Source organism: Oryctolagus cuniculus, chromosome 4 (genome assembly GCF_964237555.1).
Source record: "Oryctolagus cuniculus chromosome 4, mOryCun1.1, whole genome shotgun sequence".
Lineage (NCBI taxonomy): Eukaryota > Metazoa > Chordata > Mammalia > Lagomorpha > Leporidae > Oryctolagus > Oryctolagus cuniculus.
Window position 1 is genome coordinate 3,402,338 of NC_091435.1, and position 13,374 is coordinate 3,415,711.

Sequence of the window (13,374 nt, forward strand, 5' to 3'; positions counted from 1 at the left end):
AAAAGACAAGGAACTGGCTCATGGCGCCATGGGGGGCTGACAGTCCCGGGGGTGGGGGGGGGGTGGTGGGGGGGCGCCCTGCAGAGCTGCAGGTGTGCGGTTCCCCCCCGGCCCCGAGGCCGACAGCGCGAGACTCACGGAAGCCGAGGTTTCAGGGTGAATCCCAAGACAGGAGAGAGCAGCTGTCCCTGCTGGAAGCCACCAGGCGGGGGGGGGGGGGGGTGCGTCTCTGAGCTGGGGGCAGGGCCACCTTTCCATTCTCTCCTGCAGCCGAGGGCATGAGCCACCCCCCCCCCACTCCATTAGACGGGACACCCCACCCACACTCCGTTAAGATGGGACACCCCACCCACACTCCGAAAGGCGGGACACTCCACGCACACTCCGTTAGGTGGGACACCCCCACACACACTCCGTAAGGCGGGACATCCCCCTGTACACTCCGTTAGGTGGGACACCCCCACGCACACTCCATAAGGCGGAACACCCCACCCACACTCCGTTAAGATGGGACACCCCACGCACACTCCGTTAGGTGGGACACCCCCACCCACACTCCGTTAAGGCAGGACACCCCACCCACACTCCGTTAAGATGGGACACCCCACACACACTCTGTTAGGTGGGACACCCCACACACACTCCGTTAAGGTGGGCCCTGTCTGCGGATGGAAATGCTACTCACGGACACACCCAGGGCAAGCCTGACCGAATACTTGGCACCCGTGGCCGAGTCAAGTGGACAGGTAAGCCAGTCACCCCTCTCCATGAGTGTGCCCTGGCGTCACCCACAGGCGCTTTGGGGGACGGTCAGAAATTGCGCTGGGGACGGAAGCAGACGGCAGCTGAGGAGGTGGTGGCTCCTTTCTGAACCCCGTGGACAAGCACAGGTGTACTGAGGACACCAGACAGGATGTGTGACCCTGCACCCCCGGGGCGGGGTCCCCCACTCCACCCCACCCACGGCTTCTCCCCTGGGGCTGCCCGCAGGCCCGGAGCAGCGCTGGGACCACAGTCTGCGAGGAAAGTGATTCTTGCAGAATCCACGTTTCCGAGGCCGGAGGCTGAGGGTTGGAGAGTGGGCGGGCAAAGGTCCACAGCGGTGTCCACCAGCAAACCACACGGCCTCCCTGGAGAGGGGTCTGTGGTGCGCGCCTCTCCCCAGAGCACTCGGCGGCTGCGAACGCCGTGCGTTCAGGGCGAAACACCGAGAGGCAGGCGTCTCTCGGGAAAAGCCAGAAACGGAGAAGCGGGGAGGAAAGATGGGGACATAAGGGACGGACAATGCAGCCACAAGCCACGCAAGCCCTGCGGCCCCCACGGGTGAGGTGGCTCTGCCCAGCACTCGAGGCTGCCTCCCAGCTGCGGCGGCTCCAGGGGCACAGCTTGGAGGGGCTGAGGGGAGGTGGGAGCCAGGGGAGCAGGCTGGAGCTGTGTGGGGTTGGGGGAGTGTAGGGGAGGGGGCACCGGGAGGAAGTGGCAGCGAGGCAGGCGGGGCGGGGCTCCCAGAGGCAGAGGGGAGGTGCCAGCAGCTCTCTAGCCAGCACCCAGATCAAGGGTCCCTGGCGTAGTCTCCATCACAGCTCCCTGTGCAGGGCAGCTTGCTCCCTTTTCTCTGGCCTTCTCGGGCCACAGACTCCCTGGCTGGGGAGTAGCGGGGCACTGGGCAAGCGGCCCCTCTGACCCCTCTGGGAAAGGGGTGCAGAGGAGCGCAGGGGTCTGGGGCGCAGAGGAGCAGAGGCCTGGGGAGCAGAGGGGCGCAGGCACCGGAGCCTCTGGGGAGGGCAGGCGATCTCCCAGCAGGTTGTTGCTCCTCCAGGAGGAGGCCCGTGGGTGCTCAGGGCTTCAGAGAGGACCAATGCTGACACCCAAGTCACCCACCCACCCTCCAATCTGGGGCCAGGGTGAGGGACGAGCACAGGCAGGGCTGCGGTCCCCCAGCCCCGGGGACGTAGGGGCAGGGCGCCCTCGGGGGAAGCTGGGTCCGGAGGCTTCCATCCTGCCCGGTTTGCTCAGGAACAGAGCCCTTCACCCCTGACCCCAGGAGAGCCCCGGTGGAACAACGGACAGGTCGTCACCATGGAAAAGCCCTGGGCCACACCAGCGCCCGCCCCCACTCCCCGGGGAGGGGACACCTGCAGGACCCCAGAGAGCAGCCAGGCGGGCTCGACTCCCCCAGCCCACACCCAGCAGAGTGCCACAGAGGGAGTGCAGGTGCAGGGCCCTGGCCAAGGCCATCCTGCCCAGGGTTGCCTGGTCACGCGCACACACACACACACACACACACACACACGGCCTGAGCCCTCGCCCCTGCGACTATGACCTTATTTGGAAACCAGATGCTTTGCAGATGTGATTATGGATCTTGGGGTGAGATCATCCTGGACCGAGGGTGGGACCTACATCCCACGACGGATGTCCTTGTGAGAGAAGCGGAGCCAACAGCCGGGCATCGGGAGGATCCGGTTCCCAGCCCGGGAGCACCACGGTTTCCAGCACCCAGAGGGTGGGGGCCACGGCAGGCTCACCCCCCCAACACCCGTGGCGGGGGGGCAGCTGGCCCTGCCATGGCTTGACCTTGGGCGTGCAGCCCCAGGGTTGTGAGAGACTGAAGTTCCACTGGCTCAGCCGCAGCGGGGTCATGAGAGCCACCACGGGGCATCTGCACAGCCCCTCCCCCGCCACAGCACCCCTCAGCCCCACCTCCTCACCCCCGCAAGCCCCCGACTCCGTGTGCACAGGGAGAGCCCCTCAGTGCACGTGGACTTTGCGGGCTGACAGGTGCAGTGACACGGGTACGACCCCAAGCAGCGCAGCCCGGCCCTGCCCTTGTGCCTGGGGGTGGAGCGTGAGGCAGTGTCCAGGGTGGGGCCTGAGGTGGGGTCTCGGGGAGGCCTGCCCAGGTTGTGGACACGTCGGATCCCTGCACGCGGCTCGCTGACGGCCCAGAGATTCTGCCTCCGCCCGCTGCGCCTGGGAGGCTTCCTCCCTGGGCGGCGGGTGGGTCTCCACCATCCCCTCCTGGGCACGGCGGCCAGCGGGCTGTGGTGGCCCGGGGGCCTTGTGGTGCACAGCAAACCTCCCCCTACTGCGTCGGAAATCCTCACTTTCTCTGCCTTACGCAACGCTGACGCTGAGTGGTTTGCAGACAGCGGTGTTTTTGCCCCCAAGCCTGTTTCCCCAGAAAATGCCGCAAGCCCAGCCCAGGACACCGTCCAGAGCCCCGCCTGGCCTCCGTCCTCCTTGGCCCTCCGTGGGTCACAGCCTCCCGTAGGAAAAGGTCATCCGTCCTGGGAAATCTGCTCGAGGCACTGCCCACGATTCTGCTGACAGTGACAGTCAGCCCCGCTGCCCCACAAGCCGTCCGGCTCAGAGCGTCCAAGGAGAAGGCGCAGAGAGGAACACTGGGGCAGGCCTAGCAGGTGCTGCTGCCCTGGGCTCTGCAGACAGCACAGGGGCACGGGGCGGGGGGCAGGGAGACGCTGCTGCCTCTGGGCGCCAGGGCCCTGTGTGGGACGCGGCCGGGAGGAAGCCTGGGGCCTGCGGCTGCTGCTTCCTGCAGGAGGAAAATGCACCTGCAGGTCCCACCCCCCGAAAGCGCAGACCAGAGGCAGGAAGTGGAAGGCAAGAACTGCGGGCGGTTGGGGCAGAGGTGTTGATGCAGAGAAGTCAGGTCTGAGGAGAAGGAGCCGCTGAGGAAGGCTGGGCAGAGAGGCGGGAGGATGGTGGATTTCCCTGCAGCCCTGCGCCATGCCCCAGGGCCACCACTGGAACCCGGCAGGGCGCCGGCTCACCCAGCCCCAGGAAGCCGGCACATCTGGGAGGCTTGAACTGTGGTCCCCAGAAAGCAGGAGGTTGAAGCCCTACCCTTGTAAATGTGGCCTCTGAACGTCAGATTTATTCATTTCGAAGGCACAGTTAGAGAGAGGGAGAGACAGAGAGACATCTTCCACCCAAACGGCTGCAGCAGCCAGGGGTGGACCAGGCCGAAGTCCGGAGCCAGGAGCCAGGAGCTTCCTCCGGGTCTCCCAAGTGGGTGCAGGGGTCCAAGCACTAGGGTCATCTTCCACTGCTTTCCCAGGCCACAGCAGAGAGCTGGATCAGAAGTGGAGCAGCCAGGACTTGAACTGGTGCCCACAGGGGATGCCGGCACTTCACACATGCTGGTCCCTGGCGGCCTTTCCAAACGCAGGTCTTTGCATATGTAATTAAGCTCAGACAAGGACGTGTGCACCCAACCTGTCTCCTGTCCTGATAAAGAGGGAGATGTGAACCCAGAAGCACAGAGAGATGAGGCCAGGCGACCCCCGAGGCAGAGTCAGGGACGGGGCGGTGGGGGGAGCAGCTGCCAGCCAGGGGCGTGGGGGCCTCAGCGAACACTGAAGCCAGAGAAGTGGGAGGGGTCTTCCCAGAGCCCCGCAGGGTCTGTGGCCCTGCTGACACCGTGGCTTTGGGTTTCCAACACAAACCTCTGCTGGGTTAAACCAGGCGGTGAGGGGCTGGTGCTGTGGCGGACTGGGTAAAGCCGGCATCCCACATGGACGCAGGTTGGAGTCCCAGCTGTAACACTTCCATCTCAGCTCCCTGCTAATGCACCTGGGAGAGCAGTAGAAGATGGCCCAAGTGCTTGGGCCCCTGCACCTGCGTAGGAGACCTGGAAGAAGCTCCTGGCTTCGGATCAGCCCAGCTCCGGCCGTTGCGGCCAACTGGGGGAGTGAACCAGTGGATGGAAGACTTTCTCTCTCTCTCTCTCTCTCTCTCTCTGCCTCTGCCTATATAATTCCGCCTTTCAAAGAAATAAATCTTTAAGAAAAAAAAGGTTCTCTTTCTCTCTGTCTCTTGGCTCTGCCTTTCAAATAAATAAATCACACAGTGAGATATCCTGTGTGACAGAAGCCACGTGGTCCAATGCAGAGTCCAAGGAGAGAGTGACTTGCACACGACTTCACAACCCATGGCCAGCCCTCGGGGCCCTGGCGTGAGAGCCGAGACCTGGAGGGGGCGGGGGCAGCTTTGTCTTCCTGAGAGGCTCTGGCACCCGGAAGTTTGGTTCATCTGAAAACCGGTACTGTGGCACAGCAGGCAGAGCCACCCCCTGCAGCGCCGGAATCCCGCATGGACTCCAGTTCGAGTCCCGGCTGCTCCACTTCCCATCCAGCTCCCTGCTAGTGCTCTTGAGAAAGCAGTGGAAGACGGCCACGTGCTCGGGCCCTGCACCCACACGGGCCCTGCACTCCACCCAGATGGAGCTCCAGGCTCCTGGCTTCAGCCTGGCCAGTCATTTCAGCCATCTGGGGACTAGGCCGTGCACGGAAGACCTCTCTCCCTCTCTCTGTGACTCTGCCAGAGTGCACAAGAGGCACCCCCTCCCCACCCCATCCTGACTCTGTGTTTCCAGCCCGCACCAAGCCTTCACCCTGCTGGGCTACGAGGACAGCATGGCCTCAGAGAGGTGGGCATCAAGACAGAGAGCCGCGAGGGCCAGCCCCGCCACCCTCAGTCCCGCGTGCAAGGTGCTGCCCTCCCGGGGGAACGGACCCAGGCCTCCACATCACTCGGGCCGCTTCAGAAGAGGTCGACTTCAGTTTCAGCGGCAGGAATTTGGGTCAGATAACCAGGACTGTTAAGACTGGAATGCTACGTCTGGTGCAGTGACGGGGGAACTCTGGCACCGGCTGACTCGGCTGGGGCGGCTGGAGCACCCCAGCCACTCCTGGGGGACCCTGCCAGCCTCCACGCCGAGGGCCAGGCTAGGTCAGCTCCGAGGGACTGTGCTATGGGGGCCTGCGGGCTGGTGGGAAGAGGAGGAGGAGGAGGGGGAGGGGGAGGAGGAGGAGGAGGAGGATCGCCCGGCACCAGCTGCTCTCCGAGCAGCCTTCAGGAAGGCACCGGCATGCGTCCCTGCTGTGTTTTGAATGTGTCCCCGACTTTCATGTGCTGCGAACTCCTTCCCCCGGGGGGCCATGGAGGCGTGGGGTGTTTGCCAGGTGGAGAGGGCGCCCCCGCGCCAATGGAGCTGAGCCCCTCCCTCCCTCCATCTTCCCGCGTCTGCTGCGGGCGGGTGGCACAGTGACATTGGACCCCCAGCCTCCAACAGTCTCTTCTATAAACTCGCCAGGGCCGGGCAGTCCACCCCGGCGACAGGACAGCCCTCCTGGGCCAACGGGGAAGGACGATGCCCCCACGGGCCGCCAAGTGAGCGGCTCAGGACAACACCCAGGCCGGCATCGTGCTCCGCCGAGGCTGGCTTCCGGCTTCCTCCTTGTAAGCAGTGTGTGATGACCTGAATGCTGCCCTATGACCCCGTGCGATGCCAGCCACGGCCACTGCCCATGCGGAGGGCCTGCTGGCCACACGGTCGCCTCTCAGCACAGACAGGCAGGCGGTGAGGGCCTGGCCGGGGGCGGAGACCACACTGGGTGCAGACGAAGCTGGCCGGCGCTGGAGCAGCTGTCTCTAGGAATGGCAGAGACGGGGGACACTCAGCCTGCACCTGGTCAGGGGCTTCCAAGGGGGCCCAATTGTTACCAACTGGGGTTGAGACAAGCAGGTGACAGTGTGCTGGGCAGGTCAGTGTGGGCCACAAGCACACAGATGCCACAGCAGGGGACAGGGTGGCTGGACTCGGGGAGCCCTCCCCCCTGTCCCCCCCCAGGAATGGCAGGACTGACCCAGGCCCAGAAACCCCTGACCTTGGAGGTGAAAATCACAAGGGCCTTCCCGGGGGGGTGAGCCACTGAGCAGATCCCAGACTCTGAACAGAGAGAGGCGGGGCTGAGCCGGGGTCCGTGTCCCTCTGCAGTTGGGAGCCAAGTGCAGCCATCACTGTCAGGGCCCAGCCTGAGGGGGCACAAGGACAAGGAGGCCACCAGGGCCATCGTGAGGGTCAGACCCAGACAGGGGAGGGAGCACAGATCCAAGCGGCACCAAGGCAGACAAGGACAACCCCTGCCGGCCCCCTGCTCTCACCCCGCCCGCCTCACTCCTCCCTCTGCGACGTCCCTGGCCCCTCTCCCCTCCATAACAGTGCGGGGAGGTCCCCTGCCCTGACGGACAAGGGCCACAACCCAGGACCGTCTCGCCCAGTATCCAACCATGACTGGTATACAGTAGGTGCTCAGCAAATGCTTAGTGCATGAATGAACCGGGGTCAGCCCGCACACACATCGGGGGATGCCCGAGACTGGCAGCTGTCTCTGCCCTCTTCCTCAGACGCACCTCAGCTCCGGAAGAGATGGTCCAGCCGAACCACGCCGTGCCCCCGGGACACACCGACTGCCGAACCACGCCGTGCTCCCGGTGTGTCCCGGCCGCCAGGAAGATCCTTCCTCCCGGCACCTCAGGCTCCCACCAGGTGCGTGTCCCGGCTTCCCCATGGAGAAACAGCTGCCCCGCGGTGACCTCAGCCCTGGGGTGGCTCGAATGTCACGCTGTTACAGCTCCCAAAGTCTGGGCAGGCATTTGGCAGGGGGCAGTGCTGTGGCACAGCGGGTAAAGCCACCACCTGTGACCCCAGCAACCTGCACGGGCGCCGGTTAGCATCCTGGCTGTGGCACCTCTGATCCGGCTCCCCGCTAATGGCCTGCATAAAGCAGCAGAAGATAGGCCAAGACTCTGGGCCTCCATCACCCACGTGGGGACCTGCAAGAAGCTCCTGGCTCCTGGCTTTGGCCCAAGCCAGCCCTGGGCTGTCTCTGTCTCTCTCTGCTACTCAAATAAAATTAAAAAAAATTTTAGGCCTGCGCCGCGGCTCACTAGGCTAATCCTCCGCCTAGCGGCGCCGGCACACCGGGTTCTAGTCCCGGTTGGGGAGCCGGATTCTGTCCCGGTTGCCCCTCTTCCAGGCCAGCCCTCTGCTGTGGCCCGGGAGTGCAGTGGAGGATGGCCCAGGTGCTTGGGCCCTGCACCCCATGGGAGACCAGGAAAAGCACCTGGCTCCTGGCTCCTGCCATCGGATCAGCGCGGTGCGCCGGCTGCATCGCGCTGGCCGCGGCGGCCATTGGAGGGTGAACCAACGGCAAAGGAAGACCTTTCTCTCTGTCTCTCTCTCTCTCTCTCACTGTCCACTCTGCCTGTCAAAAAAAAAAAATTTAAAGTTTTTTGAAAAAATCCCTCTTAAGCTGACCGTTCTACAAACCGTTAGCCAAGAAAAGACTGCAGCTACCGCGCCGTAAAGACACAGGGTCCCCCGCGAGCTGGCTGCTTCCCCGCCGCCTCCCAGTTGCTCCAATCTTCCAGGCACTCAGGGTGCCAGCCCCGGTGGCCCGTGGTGCAGGGCTGGCTCACGCAGGGAAGAAGGCCCGCTGGAAAATCCCCCCCGGGAACACAGGCGTCCCCCATGACACAATGCGGGGCAGACAGCTCTGTGGAGACCAGCCCCACAGCGAGACGGCTGTGGTCACCCCAAGGGGTGGGTCGGGGTTCGGAAAACGAAATTCCCCCTTCAGATGAGTCATGTCGCTTCCACAGGTCACCAGGAACACATGGGAGGTGATGTCGGGGGAAACAGGCCCTTTCCAGAGACCTTGGCCTGCGAAGGGAGTCCGCAGGCTCGGGCATCCTGGGTTTGCATAGCGAAGGCGTGAGTGGCTGCCCCCCCCCCCTTACATAAATAAAAGAGAAATGGGAAGAGCAGCCTGGAAGGGCTCCCTGGCTCCGCGGTCGCTCCACAGCTGGGGCCGTGCAGGAGGTTTTCCATCGCAACAGGGAAAAGATAATACAGTGTTTCCAGCCAGAGGTCCCGGGAGGCCCCGGAGGGAGCTCGCCAGGGAGGCACCGGCACCACCAGGGAGCCCCGCCCCGGAGAGGAGGTGCACGGGGAGCACCCCCAGAGGACGCGGGGACAAATGAGGGCAGCTGGGGCATGCAGGGCTCAGGCCCCCCCTTAACGCACCTGCCCCGGGGGTCAGGCCCACCCACGTAGATCTTCTTGTTCCAGGCCTTTAAATGGAAGCTGCTTTGATGCCGGTGTGGCCGGTTTTGCACTTTTCTTTCCTAAAGCAACGGCACACAATCCTTCCCTCTAATAACAGTTCTGATGGTGACAGCTGAGCGCAGCGGGGGCGCTGGGAGGGGGCCCTGGGCTGGGAGAGACGAGTAGTGAGCAAGGACCCCGCGTTCGAATCTGGATGACGGATTACAGACTAGGACCCAGCAGCGTGAGTGACGGGAGAACACCGCGTTCTCAGAGACGCGCACCCGAGGGGCCGGCGCTGCCGCACAGCAGGCTAGGCTGTCACCTGCCACGCCGGCATCCCATAAGGGCACCGGTCTGAGCCCTGGCCGCTCCGTTTCTGACCCAGCTCCCTGCTGATGCACCTGGGAAAGCAGTGGAGGACAGCTCCCCAGCTGCAGGTCCCGGCTGCCCGGCGAGGAAACTGGACTCCAAAGAGGGGGGCAGCAGGCTGGAGGGTGCCCGCTAACCCCGGGTTCCTGCCTGTCGGCCTGTCCCCGGGTCACACACGGAGGAGGAGGGCTCACCACACCATCCTCCTTCCCCGCCCCCGTCCAGGGCCCTGACGTCCAGTGGCGACCCCGCACTCAGGGCTCCCGGAAGCAGGGTGGACTCTCGCTGCTTCTCCAGGGTGACCACCACCACCCCAGTGGAGCAGCCTGCCCACAGCGGCCCCCACTGAGCCCCTCCCAGACTCGGCTCTTCCCTCCACGTGGGATCCTGGTGTCTCCCAGCCTCCTTGTGCTGAGTCTGCATCCCGTCCCTGGCAGCCCCTTCACCCCGTCTCGGACGATGTCCTAGCCACGCCCTTGTGAGGATGTGTCAGTCGGTCTTCCCGGAGCCCCTTGCAAACATGAACTCATCGTACACCCACGTGTGTGCCATGACCTTGGCCGACCTTGGCCGACCTTGGCCAACCCGTCACAGTCGTGGAGACGTGTTCCCCAGCACTCAGCGTGTGGACAGCACGACACGAGAGAGAACACAGAGCGCAAGAGCGAGCCCGCGCCGGTGCCGCCTGGAGTCGGGGACGTGGGGGCCCGGCTCCTCCCGGTGTAGCAGCAGCCCCCGCGTCTCCCGCTGGCTCCTGGGCCCGGCTGAGTCACTGAACCAGAGGCTGGGCTTTCACAGGCTCTCCCGGGCATCTTGCGCTGAGCAGTGTTTGAGGGGACTTGGTTCAGGGGACGCCTGCTATGGAAAAGCGAGGAGAAGAAAGGAGAAGAAAAGAGACAAGTCTGAACCCAGGGTGCTAAGCCCAGGCCCTCTCCACTCTGCCCTTGACCTGGGACAAGCAGCCCACGTGCCAGTCATGGAAGAGCTGGCTTGGGGGCCCCTCAGGCTGGCTCTCGGCACAGCACCCTGCTCACGGCCACAACTGGGCTGTTTCCCTGGACGCCCGTGTCCAACAGAGCAGCCCTGAGCTGCCCGTGCGTTTTCCACGACTCCTGGAGCTGTGGCTTAGCTTCCCCGCCCCCCGGCGCCCCGCAGGCTAAGGGAATCCCAGCACAGAGCAACACGAAGGCACCCCCAGTGAGGGCGGCGGCTCCAGCCCTAAGTGGTCCGCGGCTTGGTCATCCGTCTGCCGTGGGCGGCGGCCAGCCCGTGACCTCACACCTGGCTCGCGTCTCGGCCTTGTGGTAATGACCTACATAGAGCTGAGAGGCATTTCCTCCAAGTGCCTCCCCGACGGGCACAGTGCAGGGGCGATGACTTCAGACTCTTAAAATAAGTTGCAATCGACCAACGTCTAACAGTTGAGCTTGGCACCGCCAGCTTACCTTGCAAATCCTCCGAAGTCCACCAAGGGAAGCTTCCTAGGGCCGGGGTGACGGACATGTCTCTCCCTGCCCTGTGACCGGATCCCCGGCAGCCGTGGAGAGCCACGGCTCCCGCCTGTTTGGGCTAGGGCTGCTCAGACCCAATTTTGGTTTCCCAGAATTCCCTCCCCAGCACAGCCTCTGGGAAACCAAATATTGTTTTTTCACGGAGACAGTTTGTGAATAAATACTGCTCTTAAACATTCCATCGTTCTTCAAATAAACAGGACATTGTTGCTGGTGTCTAAACGCTGCCCGATTGTTTTAAAAACAAACTGTGAAGACTGTGGCTGTCCCACCCCCGCCTTGGCCGGTGTCCATGCAAATGGCCCGATTCCTCTCTGAGCACCCCAGGGCTGCTGTCCACGGGGAAGCTGGTCTTCCCGTGGAGCGGCGTGGGTGGCCGCGGCCGGGGAAGCCCGGGCCACTGAGCCAGGCGCTGTATAACCACCTTGGCCCACAAAGCTTGCGTGGGCGGCCTCAGCAGAAACTCGAGCCGTCCCTCCCTCCAACTCGGCCAATGTGGACACGAAGATTGCGACCGGGCATACGTCCAAGGGCTCCCTCGGCTACCCAGGGCCACCTGCCAGGTGACAACGCAGCCACCTTTGGAAATAGGGCAGATCCTGGGCTAACAAGGGCAGGGGTGATGGGGCCGGCGCTGTGGCACAGTGCATAAAGCCACCGCCTGCAGTGCCAGCATCCCATATGGACGCCAGTTCAAGTCCTGGCTGCTCCATTTCTGATCCAGCTCTCTGCTGTGGCCTGGGAAAGCAGTAGAAGATGCCCAAGTGCTTGGGTCCCTGCACCCACGTGGGAGACCCGGAAGAAGCTCCTGGCTCCTGGCTTCGGATCAGCACAGCTCTGGCCGTTGTGGCCATTTGGGGAGTGAACCAGCGGATGCAAGACCTCTCTCTCTCTCTCTCTCTCTCTCTCTCTCTCTTTCTCTTTCTCTTTCTTTTTCTCCCTTCCTCCTTCTCTCCCTCCCTCTCTCTGTGTAACTTTGACTTTCAAATAAATAATCTTAAAAAAAAACAGGGGCGGGATGTGTTACTGGCGGGACTGAGGTCTCCACGGGCAGCGAGCGATGCCGATGCCACTGTTTCTTCGCACACCGTCAGTCAGCTGCCCTGCCGCTCCCCTGAGAAGGGCTGCTTCTGACCCCTAAGGGGCCAGGGGCCATGGCCGCTAGAGCTGACTGCACGTGCTGGCAAGTGAGCTCCCCCACCCTGTGCTGGAGGCCGGTGAACGGCCACCCCCTCGCCTTGTCCCCCACCCTGGGGTTGCTCTGGGGAGGACCGGGGACGCGGGAGCCGCGCAGAGCAGCAGAGCGGGGGTGGTGACGTTGCACCCGCGCTCTGCCCCCCCACTGCCGCCCGGGGCCTGGTGGCTGCCCTGGAATGACACGGCCGGCTCCAGCTGCTGCCCACTCGGGGTCCTCCACCCTCCCAGCAGCTGCACTGCTGCCCACGGGCGCCACGGGGACCCAGGATTCAGGTGTCCTAAATAAGCCCCAGAGGGAAGGGAGAGCACACGGTGGGCTCCTTCCTGCTGCCGCGGGGGGGAGAGGCAGCAGCAGCGCGGGACCCACGGCTGCTCAGTCCCCAAGTGGGGCACTCGTGGTACTGCCTGGTGCACACAGCACACATCCACACGTATCCCACACACATATCCACACGCATATCCACACACATATCCACACACATATCCACACGCATATCCACACACATATCCCACATGCATATCCACACACATATCCACACACATATCCACACACATATCCCACATGCATATCCACACACATATCCACACACATATCCTACACAAATATCCACACACATATCCACACGCATATCCCACACACATATCCACACATATCCACACGTATATCCCACACACATATCCACACACGCATATCCCACACACATATCCACACGCATATCCACATGCATATCCCACATGCATATCCCACACACATATCCCACACACATATCCACACACATATCCTACACACATATCCACACACATATCCACACGCATATCCCACACACATATCCCACACACACATCCACACACACATATCCCACACACATATCCACACGCATATCCACATGCATATCCCACACACATATCCCACACACATATCCACATGCATATCCCACATACATATCCACACGCATATCCACACGCATATCCCACACACATATCCCACACACACATCCACACACACATATCCCACACACATATCCACACGCATATCCACATGCATATCCCACACACATATCCACACGCATATCCACATGCATATCCCACACACACATCCACACGCATATCCACACGCATATCCCACACACATATCCCACACACACATCCACACACACATATCCCACACACATATCCACACGCATATCCACATGCATATCCCACACACATATCCACACGCATATCCCACACACATATCCCACACACACATCCACACACACATATCCCACACACATATCCACACGCATATCCACATGCATATCCCACACACATATCCACACGCATATCCACATGCATATCCACACACATATCCACACGCATATCCCACACACATATACCACA

General features: G+C 62.6%; 1 long non-coding RNA gene across 1 annotated transcript; it reads right to left on the minus strand.

The window, feature by feature from the left end:
- Positions 1–243: 243 nt before the first annotated feature.
- On the minus strand, positions 244–11,174 carry LOC138849469 (uncharacterized). The gene is made up of 3 exons (XR_011388313.1): positions 10,732–11,174; positions 7,219–10,144; positions 244–6,840 (listed from the first exon to the last, which is right to left on the minus strand). It is a non-coding gene; the product is annotated as an uncharacterized lncRNA (long non-coding RNA).
- Positions 11,175–13,374: the final 2,200 nt, after the last annotated feature.